The 6,039-nt window shown below is 34.8% G+C and overlaps 1 pseudogene; it reads right to left on the minus strand.

Annotated features, from left to right (window-relative positions):
• Positions 1 to 2,387: 2,387 nt before the first annotated feature.
• LOC118834577 lies at positions 2,388 to 2,804 on the minus strand (annotated as a pseudogene).
• Between the last annotated feature and the right edge of the window lie 3,235 nt (positions 2,805 to 6,039).

A 6,039-nucleotide genomic window follows, 5' to 3' on the forward strand; every position in this document is an offset into this window, starting at 1 on the left:
TTTGGAATTGTCTTAGATTCTTGCATTGCTGAGAAGAGCTAAGTCTCTCAAAGTTAGTCATCACACAATGTGGCTGTTACTGTGTACAATATTCTCCTCAGCATCAGTTCATGAAAGTTTTTCTAGGTTTTCCTGAAATCAGCCTACTCATCATTTCTTATAGCATAATGGTATTCCATTACATTCACATGCCACAACTTGTTTAGCGAATTCCCTTAATTTCCAATTTTTGGTCACTGCAAAAAGAGCTGCTATAAACATTTTTTATGTGGGTACTTTTCCCATTTTTATAATCTCTTTGGGATAGAGCCCTGAATTAGTATTGCTGGTTGAAAGGGTATGCACATTTTTATAGTCCTTTTGAACATAGTTCCAGATTGCTCTCCAGAATGGTTGGATCAGTTCACAACTCCACCAACAATGCATTAGTGTTCCAATTTTCCCACATCTTCTCTAGTATTTATCATTTTCCTGTTTTGTCACATTAGACAATTCAATGGGTGTGATGTGGTACCTCAGAGTTGTTCTGATTTGCATTTCTCTAATCAATAGTGATATAGAGCATTTCTATATGACTATAGATAGCTTTTATTTTTTCCTCTGAAAACTGCCTCTTCATATCCTTTGATCATTTATCAATTGGTGAAATGACTTGGATTCTTATAAATTTGACTCAGTTCTCTATATATTTTAGAAATGAGGCCTTTACCAGAGACACTGGCTGTAAAAAAATATTTCCCAGCTTTCTGCTTCCCTTCTAATCTTGGTTACATTGGCTTTGTTTGTGCCGAAACTTTTAAATTTAATGTAATAAAAATCATCCATTTTGTATTTTGTAACATTTCTTATTTGGTCATAAGTTCTTCCATTCTCTATAAATCTGACAGATAAACTGTTCCTTGCTCTCCTAGTTTGCTCATGGTTTCATCCTTTATATCTAAATCATGTACCATTTTGACTTTATTTTGGTATACCAGGTTTCTGCCATACTGTTTTCCCAGCAGTTTTTGTTAAATAGTGAGTTCTTATCCCAGAAGCTGGAGTCTGTGTTTATCAAACAATATATTATTATAGTCATTGACTACTGTATCTTGTATACCTAACCTATTCCACCTATCCACCATCCTATTTTGATGACTGCTGCCTTATAATATAATTTAACATCAGGCATGGCTAGGCCACCTTGCCTTGCATTTCTTTTCATTAATTCCCTTGATATTCTGAAACTTTCGTTCTTCCAGATGAATTTTGTTATCATTTTGTCTAACTCTATAAAATAATTTTTGGTTGTTTCCTTGGTATGGCACTGAATAAGCAAATTAATTTATTTAGAATTGTAATTTTTATTACATTTGTAATTTCATATTACATTACATTACATTTTATGTTACAATTACACTGTAATTTTATTACATTAGCTTGGCCTACCCATGAACAACTGATATTTTTCCAATTAGTTAGATCTGACTTTATTTGTGTGAAAAGTGGTCTGTAATTGTGTTCGTATAGTTCCTGGGTTTCTCTTGGCAGGTAGATTCCCAAATATTTTATAGTGTTTACAGTAACTTGTGAGTTTTCCAAGTTGCTCCTGATCCTGTCACTACCACTTGTTTCATCCAGGTGGGCTCCATGTCAGCCTCCCGCCTTGTATCATAGATACCTCTTTCTCACCTTGTAAGTAGTCTTTGGCTAGAATAACATCTCACTCTGTCACTTTGTTGGCTCTGCCACTCCAGAATTCCATTTGAAGCATTATTTTCAAGTTGTTTGGGGATGAATATTGGGAGTACTTGGCAGAGTGCTTCTCTATTCCACCCTCTTGGCTCCACAAGTTTTGTTATTTATTTTTATTGCCATATTTACCCATTTTTATGCTTATCACTTCCCCCAATTTGTTTGTAAATTACTTGAAGGCAGGTCTGGAAGGCTGTTTATTTTTCTTTTTATGCTTTCATCCCCAGTATTTAGCAAAGTTTCTTGCACATTTTAAGTATTTAATAAATATTTGTTGGATTGCTAAAATATGGTGATAGAAATGATTCTCTATCAGTCTTGAAGAGTTTCCCCAAATAAGATGTCTCTGAACATATAATGCAATTATGTAGTACACTATACTGAATAATGCTATGGACATTATTGTGTGAAAAAAGAGACTGAAAATTAACATCAACCAAAGTATTAAGTTTTCAAATATATGTTTACTTTTTTAAACAGCTTATTAATACAGTATTTATTTGTCTTCCATCTGTCAAACCCTGACTCCATGGCTTTCCCCAGGGCTGCCTGGTAAGTTGGAGGGGGAAGTATACACAAGCTGAAAGAGACATGGAAAGACCAGGAGAACGAGGAAGAACATTCAGAAATGTTGGGGGATAGAAATGGCTCCATCACACAGAGAAGAGGATGAGGAAGGCCACCATCAGCGAAAAGAGGCGGATGGCCTCAGACAAGGCAAAGCTCAGGATGGTGTAGGAAAAGAGCTGTTGCTTCAGGAAGGGTTCCTGGCATAACCAAAGATGAGACTTCCAAACACAGTCGCAACCCCAGCTTCAGAGTTGGCCGCCCCCATAGTGGCAGTCCCAGCCCCAATGAATTTGGCTGCTGTGTCAATATCCCTTGAGACAGCACTAGTTTGGAATCCACATCTGGGGACAAGTGAGGTCAAGGGACCTGATGTCTGTCTGAACCTCTGGCTGTTTTATCACCACTGCAGATAATGGTCTGCTTAGCAGCTGAGAGCTATTCCTCACAAGGGCAGGGGTAGAGATGAACTTGGCACAGGCATTCATTCTCAGGGGGTGAGGGGAAAAGTTGAAGAGCCACTGACAGATCAGAGGAGACAGAGAAGGGAAGGGCTATATGTTTACTTCAGTAAGATATACATGAGATGCAAATATAATGCAAATATAAGATTTCCTTAAGGCAAGCTACGAGATTTTTTTTTAATTTCATCCATTGTGTTGGTATCTCCATCACTTTGAACATTGCCTGGCACATAGCAGGTTTAACAAATGCTTATAGAAAGATTAATTGGTTGTTGGCAAAGTTCTCCAAATGTTCTTATTTGTACAAGGCCCTGTTATAAGATCAAAATCTGGAAGGCACCTTAAAGATCATATAATCCAAAACCCTTATTTCCAGATAAGGAAATTAAGGCCCAGAGAGGCAAAGTCAATATTAAAAATAAGATTAAAATTGAGATCTTCTAACTCTTTATCCATTATATATATATAATTTTTTTTTCTTGGTAAGCTGTTCTCCATTGCTTTGCTGCACAGAGACCCAGATGATTACATAGTCTGGTCAATGAAATGGATAACAATTTGAAAGATAATGCTTGCAATTATATTAAACATCCTGCTGCCACTTAAGCCAGTCCATAAAATCTGTAAAATTCCTTTGATTCTGTATGCCTATGAATTATGTGACACCACAACTTTAGAAAAATAAAAATTATAAACAGTTCAAAGAACAAAGGAAATTTGCATGGCAGGCATCAATAGTCTGTATCATATTACTAAAATTACTCGTGTGTGGAAAGTGGACTAATTTACATTATCAAAGATATAAAAGCCTGAGAAATAAGGTAGCCTTGTCATTTTATGAGTGCAAGAGACAAAAAAAAATGAACAAATAAGGTGCTCTCCCAGTCTTCCCATATCAAAAGAATGAAAGGAAAGTCTAGCTCATTTGATGAATCAGCTAAAAAACTGATGGAAAAACACAACTAATACTCAAACAGGATTAGAAATCATAATGAGTCGTTGATCTCCAGAGGGATTACCCACATTAGTAAAATCACAAATTCATCAAAGTATCAAAGTATGTTTAAGCCCAGCATTGGTAAATGATCTTTAAACAGATTGGTTTGCCAAACATTATCTACCCTGCATCCAACAAAGTATTATCAATTTCATCCTTCATATCCCCCTTTCGTGATTACTTCATCTATCTTCTGCCTTAGCACATCTTAAGAAAAAAATTTCAACACATGCAATACCTGCCTCTGAATATGATACAAAATCTATTAGGTTTCCTATTTTGGATTATTTTTTTTTCCTTCAAAGGGAGCAAAGAACCATTTTCCCCTCTTCTACTTAAAACACACACATTTTTAGAGTGTCCTGAAAAATACAATAGTAAAATGACTTATTCTTCAATATTCTAATAATTTATTTTCACAAACTCAATCCAAAACTAAGTGATATTCTTTTAAAAATATATTTATTTATGCCAAACATTTCTTTTCCTTTTCAATTTTGAGTTCAAAATTTGCCCCTCCCTCCTAAGCCTTACTCCTCCTTGAGGAGATAAGCAATATATCATTTATACATGCGAACTAATGCAAAACTTATTTCCATATTAGCCATATTTAAAAAAAGCAAGAAAAAAATTTAAAAAGAAAATTATACTTTAATTTTCATTCAGAGTTCATTAGTTCATTCTCTCTGGAGATCACATTTTTCATTATGAGTCCTTCAGTATTGTCTTGGATCATTATATTAATAAAAGTAGCTAAGTCTTTCAGAGCGGTTCATCATTACAACATTGCTGGTACTGTGCACAAGGATCACCTGGTTCTTCTCATTTTACTTTGTATTAGTTCATACAGTACTTGCCATGTTTTTTTTTCTGAAACCATCCCCCTCATTTCATATAGCACAATAGTATTCCATTATAACCACATGCCACAATTTGTTTAGCTTTTCTTCAACTGATGAGCCTTCCTTCAATTTCTAATTCTTTGCCACCACAAAAAGAACTGCTATAAATATTTTTGTAGTTATAGGTGCTTTTCCTTTTGCTTTCATATCTTTGGGTTAGGGACCTAGTAGTGATATTGCTGGGTTACAAGGTATGCACAGTTTTAGAGCCCTTTGGACATAGTTCCAAATTGTTCTCCAGAATGGTTGGATCAGTTAACTACTCCACTAGTAGTTTAGTAGTGTCCCTATTTTTCCCTCATGCCCTCCAGCATTTGTTATTTCTGGTGAGTGTGAGGTGATCTGTCAGAATGGTTTTGATTTACATGTCTCTCATCAATTATGATTCAGAACATTTTTTTCATATGATTTTAGATAGTTTTGATGCCTGTTTATATCCTTGGACAATTTATCAATTTTGGAGTGGCTCCTATTTTTATAAATTTGACTTCTATTCTCAGCATATATTTGAGAAATAAGACCTTTATCAGAGAAAAGGGCTGTACAATTTTAAAATATTGCATCATTGTCTATTATACCTTTTAGCATAATGTAGTTTTCCTGATTATCTCTCTTAATTAGGTTTATTTTTGCTTTTACTTGCCATCCCTGCCTTTTTTACTTATTCTGGAACATATTAGATTCTGCTGCAGCCATTTACTTTAAATCTGTGTGTCTTCTGTATTAATTGTGTCTTGTCTTTGATAAACCCAAAGAGGCCAGCTTCTGGGCTAATAATTCACTATTTCACAAAAACTGTTGGGAAAATTGGAAAATGGTAGGGCAGAAACTGGGCATAGACCAATATCTTGCACCATATACCAAAATAAAGTCAAAATGGGTTCATGATTTAGGAGTAAAGGCTGATACTATAAGTAATTTGGGAGAGCAAGGAATAGTTTACTTATCAGATTTATGGAAAAGAAAAGAATTCATGACCCAACAAGAGATAGAGAGCATTACAAAATGCAAAATGGATAATTTTGATTATGTTAAATTGAAATGTTTTGTACAAAAAAAGCCAATGCAACAAAAATTAGGAGGGAAGCAGAAAATTGGGAGAAAATCTTTGCAACTAGTATCTCTGATAAAGGCCTCATTTCTAAAATATACAGGGAACTGAGCCAAATATATAGGAACACAAGCCATTCCCCAATTGAGAAATGGTCAAAGGATATGAACAGGCAGTTTTCAGAGGAGGAAATTAAAGCTATCTATAGGCATATGAAAAAATGCTCTAAATCACTACTGATTAGAGAAATGCAAATCAAAACAACTCTTAGATACCACATCTCTCCTGTCAGATTGGCTAAAATAACAAAACAGGAAAATGTCA

This window comes from Trichosurus vulpecula, chromosome 1 (assembly GCF_011100635.1).
Source record: "Trichosurus vulpecula isolate mTriVul1 chromosome 1, mTriVul1.pri, whole genome shotgun sequence".
Classification (NCBI taxonomy): Eukaryota; Metazoa; Chordata; class Mammalia; order Diprotodontia; family Phalangeridae; genus Trichosurus; species Trichosurus vulpecula.